Below are 20,897 nucleotides of genomic sequence, written 5' to 3'. Positions count from 1 at the left end.
AATTTTCAAGTATCATTTAATTTGCATATCGTAAGATTTTTTTATATATAAAAGTTTATAATTTTTATACAAATCAAACTGTCTCAAACCGAAAAACGAACTACCAAACATGTAATGTGAAAATGGTAAAAAGAACAAACAACAAAACGTTTAGAATAATTGACCAAAGCATCGAATTAGCTTACCAACATAAATCTAAAATAAAAAAAACAGCAAACAATCACCAAAATGTTTATAGTGCAAGGACACAACAAGCAAACCTGTCAATAAAATATCTAAAGCCATGTTGCGAAATTTATAAAAAGCCTAATTTATATAATCTGGGTCAAAAAACTCTATTTAACACTGACAGAGAAGAACCGAAAATAATGCTGCATGTTTTACTTTGACTCACTGTTTCGTATGCCAGTCTGTCCTCTAATAATAGATTGAAAAGATGTTACAGAAACGTAAAAATGAAACAATGCCAGCGTTTAAAAATTCCTACTTATCAAAATATAGAAAGGAAAATCTTCCCTGTTTTTATTTTACTTTTGATACTAGGTCACAGTGTTGGCTTCTTTTAAAGTAAACCAGAACATAATACTGGTAAAGCATTCGTGATCGTGCAAAACAGTTTGAAGCGAAATAAATAATGGAGCTATCTTTATGTTTCCGATTAAATTATTACTAATCCTTATCACTCTGTTTATAGGTTGAAGACGTTCTCGACCTGTACTGTAAGATGATTGCTGCAGTTGTCCAGTGTATTTCGATCCAGGGAAGATCAGTTGGCGAGATAATTGAAGCTCTGCATTGGGATAATGTTGAATTTCAGAGACGACCAGCAGGCGCAGAAACAATATCAGTTAGTGAATCCTTTCTCATGCAAATCTGGAGTCGAGGCTTCGATGGAAACTGATAAGTCGAAGGTTGCGACATGCATGCTTTTCAGTTAGTTATAGGGAAATGAAGCACACTAATATCCATGCATCTAATTATTTGCTTCCTATTAATTAAAAAAACTTGAATTTAAACGAGAATTTGGTCAACGTTAAATCATGCAATGTTTTGTAGTGAAAACACCATATAGTATGAATAAAGTGACTATAAAAATAACTTGTATCGTCTTATTTGGAACCAAAATGTATTGTCAATATTGTTTCCATTAATTACATTATATCATTTTTGCCCTTTTGTACATCACAACTGCTTGTGTCAGAGAAAATAATGTTTCTATTATAAGATGAATCCACATCAATCTCATTAACATTGTGCAAAGCAAGAGATAATGTAAAACTTCTGTCAGGCAAGTAATGATTGACGTTTTTCAACAACTCTATCGGCTCTCTCAACAGTTGTGCTGCACATATTTGCTTATTTTATTCATATTCATAATTAAAATGTGACAACAAAAGATATAAGTAAACTCATAAACTAGTATTCAAAGCTTGGATGATTCAAAGTGTTCGAACATTGATCACTGACATTTTCTTCCAGATAAGTGTGTCCGAGTTATGTGATTTTCTAAACAGACTAAGTTCCCTTTAAACATGCACCCAGTTTTATTCAGCTCGGTCTAACTTTGATGCAAAGAAAACATAAAAAGCGCGGTATCGATATTAAATTATTTCACTAAACATTTTCAAAATTATTGATTATCATCAAAACAAATTTAATAACATGAACTAATAATTTCAGTTAAACTTTTCTGTCGCGATATCTAACACACACATAAGACAAATATTACGTTAGCACGGTAAAGCAGCATACTATCGAGTAAAGTATGACCTAAATTAGGTCAAACGCTGATATCAGGCGTTCCAACATACCGCTGTCGATCACAAGTTGTTGGCACAAGCTTAAAACCCAATGCCGTCGTGTATCATTAATTTCATAATTCTTCCAATGTAACTTAAGTTTGGAATGGAAGGAATTGATTTGTTTGAACAAAACTATCTGACATTAAACGTATTTTGAAATAATTAAGATGTTAGTTTAAATGACAGTCGGTTCAGAATTAAGACGTGCCGCCCCTGACTTCAATCGTCGAAGTCACTTTGTAATCCTCTCTTTTTCGTGAGTGCTCCAGAAGTAGTGACGTCGTACCTTCGGAAAATTCCTCTAGTGACTAATCTTAGAACAACAATTGTCGCACGTGGCTGACAAATGTATTCGAGAGAGACAGAAGAGAGGTAGGTCTGAGACGTGAAGTCAAAGCATACGAAGAAATGTATATTAGACCCAGAAAAGAGACTCGGGTGAATATTTGTGATCCGCTTGAGAGCTGGATAACTTTGAAGGACCAACATAGATCGAAGACAAATTCATCTATTGCGGATTTCCTTATTAATTGGTAAGTATACGATATAGACTTGTAAAAACTAATGTACGTCAGTTATGCCTTAAAGAAAAATTACTCGCAAATGCTAGGCAGACTACTGCATCATATCAAACGCAAATGAGATTAGCGTATCATCGTCTTGGGCTACGAAACGAAGTTAACTCTTATTTTTCGGATGAAAAGCAACTTCTTACAGTCTGTTTCTTGAGTATAAATTACATTGACTGGTGTTTCAACGTTTTGAACTAATCACATCAGTCTGAAGAGTAAAACTCGTCTACTGTGTCCTAAATTTAGGGCTTGAGATTTAGCCAAGATACTTGGTACTCATCTTGCCTGTGTCCTAATTAAGGACTTCAGGGGTAGTCATTACTTGGTGGTTAGCTTGCTTGTGTCTTAACAACCTGCTGAAGAGCATACATTGTGGACTCACTCCTCTATGGAGTATAAAAGTGGTCACGCTATAAGAATCTCAATTACTTTCCAAAGTTTAGTACCAATAGTGCATATGTGAAGTCACTGCATGATGACACGTGAAATGGATTAGGTGTATGCCCAGTCTAATCTGTTTGTGCAGCAGGGTGGGTGAGTGTTGATATAATGTAGTAGTTTTATGTAGCAAACACGAAGCATTATGATTTCAAAATGGGATGTATTTGGTGTGCTAAAATCTCGACTTGCAAAACGAATGAACATGTACGGTATTTATGTATTGTATCAGTGCTACAATTTATTCTTTATAGAGTTAAAAGCTCATGTTGTGATTACTCTATAATAAGAGTACATTCCAAAGCATCAATTATATTTGATGAATGTTTATTAAATAAAAGAAAACAAGTTCATACCACATGTAACTAGAATTACTTTATCATTTCTCCTATTCAATATATGACCTTCAGGTGAAGATTTAATTATAATACTGATTGTGGTATCATTGTTATTACAGACATCAAGGGATACAGTCAAGAAGACAACTATAACATCAGGACCTTCAAGTCAGATCTCAACTTCAACACCAGGGGCTGCATATGTTAAAACATATTCTACACTTGAAGTTTCAGCGGAATCAGCTTCAAAGACTGCAAGGTAAATTCATTATGAATTTCCTTGGCAATTATGAGTCATAACGTGCCGTTTTCTATAGTTAGTACAGTAAAACATGTCATGATAAACTAATCCTGGAGACAGCTTGTATTGAGAAGCACGAGTTAACTGTAGAAATTATGTCCTAATATGAGAGACAAATTTCATTAGCATAATATGCAGTATAGGTTTAATATATTTAGGTACCAAGGCCATTTGTTAATTTCCTCAAATATTCCAAAAGAAAAAGGTATTCAAAGCAAAAAATGATATTTAATTCAGCTCATGAAACACCACTCTGGAAACCATATTCTTATTTATCAAGTGGGCATGTACGTTGTGCAAAGGTTATTATAGGTAAACTTTGATGTAATTTCTTTGGATATATATATATATATATATGATTCAGCTAAGGTAGCTGAAGAATAGTTTAGTACTTGAGTTAAAATAATGGTAATGTGTTATTTCTTGTTGTTATCATGCTTATTTCTAGCCCCATTCAATCTAGCATACGCTATCTCTCACTTTCCTTTACACACAAAGAAAAACACTGTGCTTAGGTCTGTGCTGTATTTTAAAACCATTTTTTTTATAGAATAAAATTCAATATTGCTTCTGAAAGAAATTTATATTTTCCATTTTGTTTTTAATCTTCAGTGAATCGCATTTCTGGTGTAGAAGAACTTCTGTGAAATTATGGGTTTTTGATGAAACTATGCGAGTCTGCAATACACGTACAAAATGTTTCACTACGTATGGATTAGTTGCACAAATCCAAAAAAAAACATTAAATGTGTATTATATTTTTAGTACCCAGGAAAAAACTAGTTCTTAATTAATGTAATGCAAACAAATGAAGAGAGCACATAATATTCTATAAATTGTTCAAAATAACCAACGTCATCGTTTGCAATATATGTTGCTAAATTGATGTGATTTTATAGTACAAATCTTTTTATAATAAAACATTTTGCCAGTATTACAACAGCTGAGTATTAATAGAATCGAATATGATTCAACTACAATGTTTTAAACATCATTGGGATACATTACTGAAATATACTGGATTACTATGAAATCCAGTCATTATATATATATATATATATATATATATATATATATATATATATATATATATATATATATATATATATATATGTGTGTGTGTGTGTGTGTGTGTGTGTGTGTTGAGCAAAGGAGCAAGGATACCATTGCATGTCAGTAATAATCCTGTTTTTTCTCCAGATTGAACATTGCGGTTCCTGAAGCCGAATATGGTGATAACATAGAGAAAGATGATCCTGACTATTAATCTAGTTTTACAATCTCAATCATGTAATAATGCATTGCCACACTGCGTACAAGCGGTGTTCACAGCTCATTCTGAACAGAAAGCTATATAGTGGAGACCCGCTGCTATTAGCTTTTGTAGTGATGGATGGGAACAACTACATTAACTTGGTATTGTGGGCCAAAATGATGAAGCAACAATTTGTGAGTGCCTCATCCTTCCATAGGATCCAGCTAAACTACATTGTCCCTGTCATTGAGACGTTTTGGGATGAGGACCAGAGGGGTGTTTTACAATCTTTTGATGGGAACGGTGTTGCTCCGTTATGAAATGTTGTATTTAACTTTGCAGGCACATGCTCACGAATACACAGAAAGATACACGTTCAGCTTTAAAGTGTGAATGTGCTGTTAAAATTAATAAACGTTGTGTTGTCACTTTTCACAGACAAACACCATTGTTTTAGATCATAAGGGTCTATATGAGCGTAAAAGGGGAGATTGGGGTTTATCACCAAACCTGTGCTTGTCTGTTGATATCGGGACTCGGTTCATGTGTCGTAATATTACATCAGAAGTTACTGATCATATTTTGTGATCATCTGGTCAGAAATAATACAATTGTTATCTATTTCCAATTTCAAAAAGGTGCTGCTGTAGTGATGTAGAAAATTACATATAAGCCTAATGCATATAAATAAATGTTGAATGAAATATTCTAAATTTTAATTTTCAAGATGAAACAAATACAAAGCAGCTGAACAAACTCATGATTGGAAAACTAACGTTAGTTCGGATAAGCTTGAGAAGGACTAAATAAATGTTTCTTATTACTGTTCATAGTCCTGTTATAGTATACATATTCTCAGTACAGGTTATAGCAGGATGAACTCCCGGGAGCATTCTGCCCAGTAATGTTAATATACCTTCATGAAAATGAGAAAAAGGACAAGTGAGCAGTGGGAAGAAAATTACCCAACATCCATGACCAAGCTGAGAGAGAGGGGGCCTCAATCAACGGAGGTTGACTGATGCTCATCCAGGGATTGGAGTAGTTCTGAGTATGTTAGGATGCTAACATTATAACAAGACAAAATTTGATTGTTATCATTAACTGGAGTTATAAATAGGCATGTGTTGATTAAACGTTTGTTTTTTCATAATTGATGCATGTCTTTATGTATTTCATTCATTATAAGCTTTTGTTAATCATACTTTTCCAGTCATATCAAGATATGTAAAAGATTAACAGATTTTTGTAGTAGGCTTTATAGCTTTATAGCCTTACACTGTCATGTAAATTTAGTTCTGCATTGTGAGATTGAAATTTGTCCATAACCGAGGATTATGAAATTTTGCTGAGATAACTAATGTCTTATTTTGTAATGAACCTGTTACATAGCCAATTTGTTCCATGATTGTTGAATATATATCAAGATAATTATTATTTTAGGTAAACATATTTAGTTAGATATGAGTTCAGAACACTATTTTTTCCCTTTGAATTTCCTAGTCTAGCTGTTCTTTGTTATGATCTTTACTAACGTATCAGTAATATACTGATTGTTCTCTTATTGTGTCTTAGGTTTTATATTTAGGCCGTTTACATCAAAATCATTTATTTCACTCTTAACATCTGAAGTAGAAACAGTATTGTCGTAATGTTTGGACTTAGAGAGGATTTATTTATGCTAACTACTTATTGGAATTAAAAAGTACTAATTAATACTTTCGAACTAAAGCACTATTGTTGGATCATTGTGAATTCATTTAGAGCCAGTTTGGATTATATCGTGTGGTGCACTAAGATTGTTAGAACATCGTACTATTCCAGGCTATTGATACATCAGTACATTCAAGATACAAAATTATTTCTGAACACCACTGGGATTCACTCAGATTCCATTTTACTTTTGGGCACGAGATAGAACGTTTATGAATATGTGGGAATTAATTCACCATACTGTAAATTCTTTTCTGAAGATTCATTTTGCGATCTAGTAAATAAATTAGTTGTTGAATTTTACAAGAGTTCTCTCAAAGGTCTCTGGTTTTTAGTTGACTAAGCCACATGCACATTCGAGTTTTCGAAGCCTTGAGGCTTACATTTGTTATGATATGGGGCGCTGATACTCGCATACTCTTAAGCACTGAATAAGCAAATTGTCAAAATATATATGATGCATCTTCCTACTCCGAATACTGTCAGTATTATCAAATCCTATTTACAAATGTCTCAAAAATGTAATTTTTGGTACAATTGATAATTGAACCTCTGTTTATCCGTCAACTTGCAAGGACTCTAGAACATTAATATGAGACTGATATCCCTACAACGGTACATTTTATGGAGGCATCATACTAGTTTTTATGATTTAGGACGAGCTGTGATTACAGAGTGGCTATATCAATAAGTCTCCATAATTGATATGACCACTTTAGAAAAATAAAAACAATTTTTTTTCTTCAGAATATTAGGTATTGTGGAAATTATCGTGTATGCAGCATTGATGAATGGATCACTGCAGAAGGAAAGGGTAGTAACACATTAGGAACGACCTACTGACATAATAGGCGTTGAGCGGGGAACTGTGGATTGAGCAAGGTACTAATGCTTCCAGAAAATTGAATTCACAAATCAGAAATCTAAGATTCAAGAAGAAAGATCATTCTCACTTGAACTTCAGTTAAGAATGTGCATAACTATTATATTTACCAACAAAATACATGTAAATATATGGCTGAGTGAAAGGAAGGAAATGCAACGAGATAAATAGACAGATACGTAAGCGGATATTCACTCTTGTCATAAAACAAACAAAATGTTGAAGAGATAGGCAAGAAACGTGTTCAATGGTTGTTAAAAAATTAACAAGCTTTTTTGCAACGTTTATTACATGCTTACATAATGATGAATGTAAAACACACTGTGTGATTGCTCTTGCGAGTTAAATTTGGTTATAGATAACAAATGTATATTAAAAAGTGTTTCTTGCTGTAAATCATAAATGAAATGGTTGTCAAACGGCTTAGTAATTTTGCTTGTGATTCAGGATTACAAAAGTATGACACCAGATACTAATGTATTGGGATCATTTAATGTCTTTAATTCTAATTCACTACAGACAGATAAATATTGATAACTGAAAAGATAATTTGTGTATAACTTTATACAGGAGCACTGCAGACATCCCAACAGCATCTTTTGATATATGCCACCAATCGCTTTGCATACACGCCTCCAGTGTACGAGGCAAGCGATATAACGACAGCCCCAACCATAACTTTCATATTCACAGGCCCTTGCTTTTGAACAAACATGGTGAATTTCTGTAAGTAGTATGGAGACCAGCAAATGCTAAAAAGTATCAATTTCTCGAAAACAACATGCATAAATAAATACTAAATTATTTCGGTTCAGGCATACAATACAATAAAAACAGAATCACATATAAACATGAATAGATTGAATATGTTTCTCACGAAAAGCTTCAGGGATGCCATATTGGAATTAATAGTTGACAGTATTATTAAAGACAATGAGGCATAAGTCTGTTGAAAATTTTCTTAACCAACCGTATTATCAGACATGTTATTTTACAAGAGCTGATGTAGAACGGGAAGGAAAGGAAGCCAGATGGTTTTAACTTCTTCTTACATCAAACGCTATTTCTAATTTTTCCTTCATTCACACTGAGTCACTCAACCTTTGTAGCAATACTACCTACATACTACCTTATTCTGCAATGTATTTGTAAAGAATATAAATAAGAGGAAGGGATGAATGCAATACAAAATTAATTAGTCTCCGGTTTACTCATGTTGACAAGCATTTACCATGTGTAAAGATCACAAAAAAGGGAACAGTTTGCAGTTACAACCAGAATTGGAAACACAATGTTGTCGTGTTAATATTAAATGTTACATTCTATTTTTATTTTATAGATACCACATACTTTAGAAGAAGAAATGCTCCCGATCGACTGTATACGCAATGTAAGTGGAGAAAACTCATCCCCAAACATTCCATAAGTAATGGAGGCTGTATCGGGGAAAAGCTTGAGGGATCAAGGAGGAATGAAGAAGAATAGAGAACTCGATGCATTTGGCTCTCGTTCCTCATCAAACAACAGGGACTTTTGTAAAGAAGCCTGTTTGGCACATACATTCGACAAGTCTAGAAGGTCCATGGTATTGCCCAAACTGACTAGGGTATTTGTCCATAATGTTCCACACACAGCAGCTGGGTATCAAAACTTATACAACTTCTCCTAAGCGACCATGCTGCCACACATAAATAGCCTATATGCTGCATGACTAATTGCTTTCCTTAGATCATCTTCTTCGGGCAGGACCAGCACATCATGGGTATACATTCAGGCCGTGGCCAGAACTGCCTCATCCAGCACTAAGACTTGCATTTTCTGTGAAATAATGTCCTACTGACATTTAAAAGATGTAACAATACATCCTCATACATGTCCAGTTATCAATTCAGATACCATCATAAAGAATTATATTTGAATATTTCTTTTGTAATAAATTCGCACTAATGTACACAAGACACTTAGTCTTCCAATAATAAAATGTGCACAAAATGTCTTATCAATATTGGTATTTAAATTGTTTGGGTTTTATGAAGTGGCAGAGATAGATAAAACAAAAGTTGGACAGAGTGAAAAATAAAAAGTATTGTACGTCCAAAACATACATTTGTTCTATAAGGTCAAACCGCTGTGCAAAGTGTATTCACATATGATATCAATTAGAATACAAAATATTTTCACGTTACACAAGGAACAATAACCCTCAGATTACGCTTACGTTTGCAAGCCAGTTATCTTGCAAAGAATGATTTAATGGTACAAAAAATTAATGCTGAACTCTGTGTTACTTTATTCAAATTAAATTTAGTTTCATTTCCTGATACAATTTACACAACCACGCTACTGTTACCCTTGTGTGCTCTTCCATCAAACAATGGTTAAATTAGTTGTTTAGTCTATGTGAAGCATTGAAGAGAAGCATTCATATTCCATCTGCATATTTGTGGTCAAGCAACCGTTTGAAACTTTCCATAAAATTCTTTTACGCTGTCGGCTGTATTGTTGTTAAATTGTTTGACTTTTGAAACATTTTTTATTATTGTCTTTAGTCACTGATAAAAATAATGAAATACAAAATCTGACAGCCTTAATCTCATTCTGTCTCTACTCTGGTTCTGGCTGCACCTGAAACCCTCTGCCTCTTCTTCCTCTTTCACCACTTCTTGCTCTCATTATATTCCTACCTATATGTCTCGCCCTTCCACTCCTTTCAAATGGTCGCACGGGGCTTGATGAACAGGACGGGGCTTGATGACAAACACAATACAGAATCATTCTGCAATTATAGTAAGAAGAATTTGCCAAAAGCCAGTTTTTAAATTGAATATAAATATACCACACTCATTTCGCAAGCAATGATGCCACACAATAAAGTGAATACATACAAACTGTGCATTATAATCGTAAGTGTATGCAAGATTTGCAGACCAACCTGGCACCTTGAACGTGCAAGGCTAAAATTTTTGTCTAGCACATACAAATGCATGTTAGACTTGTGATAGTCATTATTAGATTCACTGTAAAATGGTCCATTTGCAATTATTAGTTGCTGCATCATGAATTGACTTCACGCAACAGATGATTGAAATAAAGATGGCTTGACAAAACTAATATTTGCATATGTCTGCTCATTTTCCAATACATTTGGTGACACTATTGTGTATATAGTAAAGAGATAATATATCTCTATCATCAAGGAGACAATACACCCTAAATGATTCTAGAAACTTTAGTAAACACAAAATAAAATGGGAAACAAGACATGAATATAATCAACATGTTTCAGTTTTGCATACATCTATTGTAGACAAAATCTCTTATAAATGAAGACAGAACAAACGTGAAAACTGCATAAGAATATCACACGCATTATGTTACGATACAATGCAATAACAGTTCCTACCATAGTTCCTGAAATAATAAGGACTTTTTCATCGTGGTTTGCTTAAATTGAAATCAACTGTGAATCTTTGAGAAAGACACGAAATCCAGTGTGCTTCCGGGGGCTGCTTTGTCCGTCAGTTCCAGAAACAGTTATAGTTAAGGACAGTATTGATGTCCACGACAAAATGGCAGTCATTTCTTTGCGTAGAAACAGTATTTGCAGCGTTTCATTATTTAGAGGGAAATGTTTGCAACAGAGTTCATAGTCGACCAAGTTTCAAGATATAAAATCCAAATTAAATAGACGTGTACAAATATAATTAACAAAAATATGCTTTACCCTTTTCCTTCATTTCTTATACAAATTATTTATGTTTGGAACAAAGTCATCTCTGATAAGATCACATAAGGATCACCTACTGTATCCGACATCGAACGGTGTTGGCTTCTTCTGTTTAATCTCCAGTGACGTCATCAACTCCTGTATTCCAGATTTCAACGGAAATCAGTTCACCGACGGATGTCGCCGATCATCATCGGATTAATTCGTATGCATGTGAAGCATTGGCCCTGTTGCTAAATTGGAGGGAGGAATGACATGGCTCATATTGTAATGAAATTAGTCTTAGGCTGATATTCCAGTCCTGGACGGCGCTCAGCTATAATCTATGGCTGAATTTACTCCTCATATTTTGTTTCTATTCACCAAGTCACCGCTGACTTTTCTGCGTTGCACTTTTAAATCCGTTATTACAAAATTCGCTGTCAAGAAATACAGGATGTACTTACTGTAGAGTATGGAATGCATGCAAACAAAACAAGGACGAAGCACCAAGTATAAAATAAAGATCATTTTGGCAAGATCAAAAACATGGCATGTTGGAGACAGGATGGACTCACCCAGATATGGATTCAACAGTACAGTGAAGCATCCTGAAAATAATCATGAAAGTGGAAGGTGCACCGCCACGATCAGCAATTACAGTGGTGTAAATAAAATGGTCGATGGATTACAATGAAAAGTTATGTGCGCAATTGAAGTAGCATTGGAAAGTCTATCATAGGGACTAAATAATGCAATTATAAAAATAAATTGTGATCCTTTCAACAAGAAAAAGGAGCAATGAGATGATCAATATATTCTGCTCTCAGAGATTCCCAGAGAAAGTACTTTTTCCAAAATAAGTTTTCGAATCAATGTGAGATGCCAGTCTGGTTTTACCTTTTCTTATCAGATATTAAAGCTGGAGATCGTAATAGCAGAAGAACATATTTTAGGAGAAAACATTTCGAACTGAGTTCACAGGCATTACATTTTCAGCTTCGGATAATAGCAGACAAAGATGGATCACTGAACAAAAGCTGGATGAACGATTGCCTAGACTACAGGGACCACCGTGTGAATTTGTGTATGGACCTCATAGTGTGCGTTCAAGCTAGAAAGCCTTGTGTCAAGAGATAATATGTCCCAAGTTGTTAAGACTGCCAAGACATATGCGGCTCGGTCTAGCCACAGGTTTCAGAAGAAAGGGGAATCTCAAGAGGAACATGCAGCAGAACGCGAGCATCTATATGACAAGGCCTACCAACGGAGAGACAAGGAAACAAGACCAGAGATAAAGTATTTAGATGGGTTGTAGGAGAAGAAAGCAGGGCTTCACAATCAGTCTGTATTGAAGCCTGACGATATTGATCAAGTAGTTTAACAGGTAGTTCATTTTCAAGAGACCATACATAATAGCAAAAGAGGTGTACCTACAGTATCTGGACAACGCAATACTGGTGCATGAATTCACCATATTTGACACCACAGATGAAAGCGAGACAGATCTTGACAGTACTGCAGTACGAAACCACATCAAGAGAGCTGTTTTAGGTAAAGATATACAGAAAGTGATAAAGACAACAGAATCCAGGTCTCAGTCAGAAGAAAACAGTCTGCAAAAAGGAAAAGAGAAACCTGCGAAGGAATCCATGCAAGAAGAACTAGAATCCATTGCAAGGAAAGCAATCAATGTAATATACGAAGACTCATTCTTCCTGACCAGCAGAGCACTTCAAGGATATCTTTATATAACTTAAAGCAGGTGAATGTAGAGTGTTTTAGTCAAGAGTCAAGTATGGAGGAAGCTATGAAGGCTGCAGTAGATCAGGGATAGAAAATACTTACAAATTTAAAAACCCTAGATCATTCACATAGTCTTATTTCAGTAACAAAAAAGGGAAAATCAAAAGCTGAGAAGGCTACGTTTTCAGATATTTTGATAGAATATCAGGATGTGATCTCCAAGAATGAAAACGGTCTTGGACTGAGACATCTCACAAAACATGTTATCGATGCAGGAGATACCGAACCTGAATATGTCACAAAAATGCTATAGTTCCTTATCTTCTGCTTGTCGTTTTGTCAAAGATTTCGCTAAGATCGTAAAGTCTTTGTTAAATTGGACTAAGTTGGAGAGCAATCTAGTTTGGTCACCAGATTGTCAGGTAGCCTGCAATAAGTTAAAGACAGCGTTAACAGGTACAGAGATAGTTGCTTACCCACCAGATTCTGGGACGTTTATATTGGATATGGATGCATCAGATGAAGTGATTGGTGCAGTTTTGTCACAGATACAAAATGGCAAAGAGGAATTTGTTTCCTATGCTATTCGTTCAATAAAGCAGAAAGGAATTATTGTATGACATATAATGAACTATTAGCAGTTAGATATTTTACAGAATATTGTATTCATTACTTTTCAAGGAAAAGGTTAGATCAGATCATCAGGCATTGCGCTGGCTGTTTATCATGAAGGAATAAAAAGGTCGCATTGGTCATTGGATTGAAACCCTCTCTGCGTATAATTTTCAAATTGAAAATAGACCCTGAAAGAAAGCATGGAAAACGCAGATGCACTATAATGGTGTTCCAAACCAAACAGTGTAAAGGTACTGAACAAGAGACATCAGAACTTTTGCCATGTGGTCCATATAGAAAATGTAAGAAACTTGCTGAAGAAATGGAGAGTAGCTGAAATGTACAAAAGTCAAAATTGTACAGAGAAACCATATCAACAAGTATAAACCGTATTATGATACAGTATATTTCATAAGAGAAATCGGAAGAGATGGTTTAAGTTATTTGGTTAAAAAGATATAGATCATATTTAGTTAGCTATTTACCTTTGGGACAGCCAATAGCACAGACACTTGTGGGACAAAATTGGATAAGTTTAGTGTAGATCATTTAAACAGAAGCAGGGATACAGTATCAAAGATCTTACGACGAGCAGCTGACTATTTCCTGGACAGATCAAGATCTATTATGATGTTAGGCAGAGACTTCTGTCATATAACAACATGCAATGAGACATCAATTGTTTTTGAGTGCTTCCAATGGACATCTGATTTCACGATGAAGACTATCAGGCACAAACAGCAGCAAGATGCTGACTTGAAACCGTTGTATCAGTGGCTAGATGAAAAGACACGTCCGAATGGAATGGAAGCACGTGAATCTAGTCCTAACACACTTGCAGTATTGGGATAATTTGGAAATGATGCATGGAATAACATTTCGTATGTTGAGAGAGAAGCATGGGTCTAAAAGATACTTGCCGTTTATGGTACCAACAGTTATGAGGAAAGATTTACTTTTTCAGATGCATAACACGTTGTTATCAGGACAACTGGGGAAGAAGAAGACCTGTGAATATTTTTGTCATTGTATGATTGTTTTGGGATAAGAGAGAATACAAGTAATTGGATAGCTCAAGGTGGCGTGTGTGGAGCTAACAAGTCATCTGTTTGAAAACCCAAGGAATCACTTGGAAGTATATAAAACTCCAAGAGGGAATCAATATATACTAGTGGTTAAATATAACTTTAGTGAACGGATGGACATTATTCCAGTACCTGACGAAACTTGTGCGACAATAATCCTGAATGATGTCATTAGCTGGTTTCGGTGTCCATTGGATGTGCATAACGAACAAGATGGAAACTTAGAGAGTCTGTTGTTTGCAGAACTGTGTGATCTGCTGGGAATCAATAAAACTAGAAATTCTCCTCAAAATCCACAGTGCAATGGTCGAGAGGACAGATTTAATAAGACTCTCATACGCACTTAAAGCCTCTCTAAAAGGAAAGTAATGTACCTAGGATTTGAACTTAGGTTGTTTTGCTGCTGCTTATTGAGGAATGAAAGTACTGGGATCATTTGATTTTGGGCCCGGAAGTAGGCCAACAAACAGAAACAAATAATATTTAGAAGTGGAACTACACATATTGGAGAACAGTTATCGTCATATGGGGAATACATTTATTATGTTAAAATATTTGTATGCCATATGATGGACCATTCTTAGTAACTCAACAATGAACTCTGTTGATTTGATGCATCATCATAAATTGAAATCATACGCTGGTTCAAACATATCCAGCTATATGTAAAAATGACAGCTGAAATTTATCAAAACTATAAAGTATAGATCAGGGATAACAGATCATGGTGCCATTGTTTGTCTTAACTTTATATTTTATACGTGTGTTAAATGTCTTTATCTTTATTAGTCAAAAGAAATAATTGGCATTGCATTGAATTTATTTGTCCGTTCCTTTCCCTTTAGATAATCAGGCAAAAGTAAAAGTAGTAGAATCAGAGGAAGAGATTATAGATGTGATAGATACTGTATTGTGTTTGTTAGAAGAACCAAGTCATCTCTCATATTTTTAAAAACGATAACCCTCTGATTCAAAGTTCTTTTTATTGAAGGATTTGCATGTTCCGGTGCACAAGATGGTGATATATGGAAAGCCATGTTAGGGGATTCAGAGCTCATATCGAAAAAATGAAGTTGATGACTAGCCAAGAAGTTGATGTAAATGAATTACTATATCTCCGCCAGAGTGACGTCTAATATCAACTTCAAGAGGGTGAAAATATGTTTTTTTCTGATGAAGAATTTATACTAAATCTAAACAGAACATTAAATGCAAAAGCAGGCTGAAAATAAACGAGAAAGGTAATAACAACATGTATTTGGGATGAATTAATTGTTCTATTCATCCTCGTTACATACATCCCAACGACGCTATTAAGAATATATGGCGCAATACCTCTAAGGTGACTTATGTCGCAACACAAACCACTTAATTTATGCTACAGTACAACATACGTGACCTAATAGAAAATTGCCCCAAACCGTAAACATGTTCATTATGTTGAACCCTAATCCATAAACATCCCATTTAATGCTCATTATCTTAAAACAGAATGTACAGTCATGTACACAAATTAGCTCTGTAATATTTTGTGTATAAATGATCATTACAACATATAATCATGGACAAAAATTAACACTTTTTATAGGGCTTACGTTTGCATTGTGAATAACATGAGCTGCCATAATTGACCCTCCGCATGAAAAATCTAATTATAAATATCGGGTTTAGCTGCATAATCAATTTATTCTATGAACAACTACTTGTCAGGTGAGGTGATTAATATGCTTATGTTTTGCTTTATCATACCTATCCAAAAATATTGACCTTTTTGACATCATTCGCGTATTTTATGTGTTATATAAATTTGTATGTTAGGCAGTGTACGCGCCATTCCATTTGTGCATAAAAACTATCCCATTGCACCCTCAGACTGGTCCGATTCTGAAGCAAACATAATCTAAAATCTAGCTCTTAAGCCGTTCATTTTCGGCCTGAAAAAATATCGGGTCTCAAACATTATGTTTTCCGGCTGTATGTTCTAAGGCAAGTAGAACGTCTATATTATTTGATGTCATTATGTAACTAAATCTTTCCACTACTTCATTTTCTAAGAACATCCGCTTTGGTGTGTAATAAATGATATTGACACTAGAGAACTCGGAATTTTGATTTTGCTTCATGACGAGTAAATGTGTCATGTGTAGTTAATGATCTAACCAATGCAAGTAACAAATGCGCGATAATCACACGTCTTTCATAATCAGTAAATAGCAATGGCATAGAAACTGCGTCATAAAACAAGGACATAATACTCACCCTCATTCATGGTCGGTATTTTAAACTCACGGCCGTGTGTTGCTGGTTCATTGTAATTACAGAATAAGCAAAAGAAATGAGTTGTGTACTTTCTTGACTTTATAATTTAGAAATATTCTCTTCTTGTATGTTGACTAAATGAGTACGACTTGAAGTAAATATCTCTAATATTCATTTTGAATTCCCAATGTTTGAAACGGCTAAATATTCGTTGGTCACAAAATAAAAAATAACGTATCGTTAGACAAAGAACAATATTTGAGCATTTGTATGTCATGGAAAACCACATCAACAAAAAGTATCAGATTAATATAAATCAGGTGTCTATTGACAATTTCTCGTCCTTCCAAATCAGTCAAATACGTATTTACTAATCGTTAAGTTATCGAACAAAGACAATTTCACATAAAATTATTTATTGATTTGATGATTAAGCTGACACATGCACATATAGTTTTGTTTCTTTATCATGATAAGTATTTATACAAATGTATGTTGTCTTTTAAACATTGTATGACCATTACGTGCGCGTTCTGCATGTTATATATATATATATATATATATATATATATATATATATATATATATATATATATATATATATATATATATGTGTGTGTGTGTGTGTGTGTGTGTGTGTGTGTGTATGTGTGTGTGTGTGTGTGTGTGATGTGTGTGGTCTCGTGTTTGTACGGTCTTCATTATCTATTCTTCGTATTCACCTACTTCTACATAGACACTCGGTCTCTTTTCTCCAATCTGAGATCTCTTATTTAGCCAATTATGTAGCCTAGCTGGAAAAGAAAACTGTACCATTAGGTTTCATAATTTACGTTTCACCCCTATGTGCGGGAGAAGATTCTGAATTTTTATTGAAAAGATGGAGCTCTGTTCTTTATTTCACTTCTCTAAAGCTTCTGGAAATCATGAAAGCTAAATCTTTACATTAAACGAGGGACTTTGGGTCAGGTACTTTTTTTTGTTTGTTTGTTGTGGGGTTTAACGCCATTTTTCAGCACGATAGGCTATACATGGCGGCCAGTATTAATGGTGGAGGAAGAACCCGGAAAACCCCGGAAAGAACCACCGACCCACGAGAAGCTACTGGCAGGCTTTCTCACATGCCCACATTGGCTGAATCTTAGACTCGAACCGCCGCAGACAGAGGTGAGATGGCAGTGATCCGTAACGAAGAGCGCTTTAGACCACTCGGCCACTCGGGGCCCCTTGGGTCAGGTACTATATTTCATACCGAACTTCACCGAAGACATTGCGATGAAAACACATTTCATAACTATATTGACAAATTAAATATGTTTCTAACGAGCCTAAAAAGGCAGCTATCAGTCAAACAAAAAAGCAAAGTTTCTAGAGATCATGTTACACAGAAAAATGCCAAACTGGTTTTCGTCACAGAAAAAGCGAAAACGATATAAAAAAAATTAGAACGTTTCGCTGGAAAACATTTCAATAACCCGGAAAGTCAACACTTTTGTAAATTTGTCATCGTTTAAGTTGTGACTCTGACGTAAGTCTCCTCTACAAGAACCTCAACGTTTGTACCAGGCCGAACACTTACAATGTACTGGAATTGAAAGATGACTTCGTTAGTTTTTCACAAATAATGAGACTAAAAGAATATATTTAGTGACGATGCTGGAGATTGCAGCGTTGTTACCGATCAGTCTCACAGATTCCGCCAAAAGAAACAACTATATTCCACACCCTAGTAAGGTTCCAGCTCTAGAGACACTCTTGTACGCGGTGGAAACTGAGACAAATTCTCATGAAGTGAGGTACACCTAAATGGACAATTTAACCCCTCGGGAAAGACAGTCTAAAAAAAAACTGCACTTGTTGGAAGATCTTGTCATCAAGCCAGCAGACAAGGGGTCCTGGGTGATTCCACGAATACGTGTCACTACATCGCTGAGGCAAACAGGCAACATTCGGACCAGAGACTTTACAAAATCTCAGTTATGATTCAACCGCTTAACACGGTGAAACTGTGTCAAACGTTAAAAATCATGCAAATCGCAGGACACGTTTATGACCAAATACTAACTTAGCTCCTACCAGTGGACTACAAACCAGGGAGATTTTATTCCCACCCTACATAACACAAAGAGGGTCACCCAGGGAGGCCAGTCATCTCCGGAAACAGCCAACCTGCTGAATAAATATATGAGTTCGATGATTTTTACCTTCGGGCGTCCGTGTAAAAAAACTGCCTTCATATATCCCAGATACCACGGACAAACTCAACAAAACACTAAAACGAACATTCTCAGTAACACTTTCCTCGTCACTTTGGAAGTTTGTTCCTTGTACACTAACATCCCATGCTACGAAGCTATCACAACCTGCAATGAAGCACAGATTTTCAAGTTTAACAATTCTATATTCAACAATGAACACTTCTTACAAATTAATGAGTCTGTAATAGACAACAAAATGGGGGCTTCGTATGTCAATATTTTCATGGGAAGACTAGAGCAAAAGCTTCTCAACGAAGCACCATATAGACTCCTTCGCTAATGGAGATTCATTGACGACATATAATCAAAATAGATCGAAACAGGCGACAATTTCAATTTTTATAAAAATTCTTCAATACATTTTCACCCTACTATTACATTTACATCGAAGTCATCGAATAGGTCCAGTCTCTTTTGGATAATCAATCTACCCTTCTGGATGGGAAAATATAAACTGACCTATACTCTAAATCTACTAAACTTAACCAATATCTACTACCGACAAGCTTTCACCCCCAGCACGTAATACAAAAATCTCCCTTACGGTATGTGCGTCCGAACCAAACGAAAATGTTCTAATCCTGCCTGCTTTGAAAAGAACCTGGAGCGCTCAAGGGGCACATTAGAAGGAGAGGATAGTAGTAACGGGGGTCACCCTACGTACAATAGGAATTAGCATTATAATACATTACGCAGTCCAGAAGAAGGCCTTGGCCGTGGCAAAGGCTTAAGGCAGTTAAAGCTGATTGCTTAAACTCACCCCTACACCAGAATAAAAAGGTCATTTTCAGGGCCACCCACGTCTCTCGAAAAGAAATACAATTTCAATTTGCCAATAACTCAAAAAAACCCACCCATTTTACCCTTATAGTACGTGTCTGTGTATGAGTGCGTGAGTGTAGCTTCTTATTTTAAAATCACAACTCAAAGACACTTATCTTGTATCATTAATTTATTCTTTTATCCATTGTTACAATCCAATTCACAATTCACAACATAACACTTTAATTTAAAGTTCATTGACTTCTTCTGTCTCCTTGTTTAGTCTCTCTGTTTTTTGAATTTTTTCACCGTCACCTTCTTTTCCTCTTCTTCCTTCTCATTTTCTTCCCTTCTTCTTTTCTTCTCCTGTTTCTTTGCCTCTTGTAAATAGAATTGTCTTCTTTCTTTCTCTTCTTCCTCTGAAGAATCCCTCTCTTCCTCTGAAGAATCCCTCTCTTCCTCTGAAGAATCTCTCTCTTCTTCTGAAGAATTCCTCTTTTCTTCTGATTCCTCTTGTTTCTTTTTTGGGCAATCTGGAGACCAATGTCCTTTTTCTTTACAGTAATAACAGGTATCTTGACTTTTGTCTCTTTAAACCCCTGTTTTTCTTTTTTGACGGTCTGGACGCTCTGAAGACCAATGCCCTTTCTTCTGACAGATATAGCAAGTATCTTGACTTTTATCTCGAAAGGAAGGAGAGTAGTCCGTCGGCTGGTCTGAAGAGAATTTTCTAATGACCCCTCGCAAAGCTCTGACGAAACGTTCGATTTGGTTAGTCTCTTCCATCGTTGTGCTCGGCTTGAGAGTGAAATGAATAGTGAAAGGACAATACACACACCCTTTTTATATACGCTGGTCTGCCATGACTATAAATTAGTCTATGGTGTTTGAACTTGAGTCATTTGACGTTTTACACTCAAGATGAAACGATCCTATTCATTCGAGAAGAAAGAAGAAGAAGAAGAAGAAGAAAGTAAGAGGCAGAAACGTGATCTATCGCCTCGTACCAGGGCTGAAATCTTGGCACAAATTCATGCCAGTGATTTGGAAGAGGACATGAGTGAACCAGAATTTGAAACCTCTAAACCAAGTTCGCCACCCTTAGTCAACCCTGAAAAATACTATTCCATTCGAGAGACGGAAAAGCGCTCCTCTAGAAAATTT

General features: G+C 35.4%; 1 protein-coding gene across 8 annotated transcripts in view; it reads left to right on the top strand.

Moving 5' to 3' along the window:
• Nucleotides 1-9,881, top strand: part of LOC149777639 (uncharacterized) — a 57,298-nt gene extending 47,417 nt beyond the window's left edge. For 6 of the 8 annotated variants that reach the window (XM_089938697.1, XM_089938699.1, XM_089938698.1 and 3 more), the window contains 5 exons: nucleotides 695-3,409; nucleotides 4,652-4,683; nucleotides 5,571-5,757; nucleotides 7,167-7,301; nucleotides 8,642-9,881. The gene's annotated coding sequence lies outside the window, so the exon portion shown is untranslated. Of the gene's footprint in view, nucleotides 1-694; nucleotides 3,410-4,651; nucleotides 4,684-5,570; nucleotides 5,758-7,166; nucleotides 7,302-7,872; nucleotides 8,029-8,641 lie in introns of all 8 variants that reach the window. The other 2 variants (XM_089938694.1, XM_089938695.1) reach the window with 2 other exon arrangements.
• The last annotated feature ends 11,016 nt before the right edge of the window (nucleotides 9,882-20,897 follow it).

This window comes from Sinohyriopsis cumingii, chromosome 17, assembly GCF_028554795.1.
Source record: "Sinohyriopsis cumingii isolate HCF-2022 chromosome 17, ASM2855479v2, whole genome shotgun sequence".
Lineage (NCBI taxonomy): Eukaryota > Metazoa > Mollusca > Bivalvia > Unionida > Unionidae > Sinohyriopsis > Sinohyriopsis cumingii.
The sequence above is the reverse complement of the archived record's forward strand: the minus strand, read 5'-3'. Positions and strand labels throughout refer to the sequence as shown.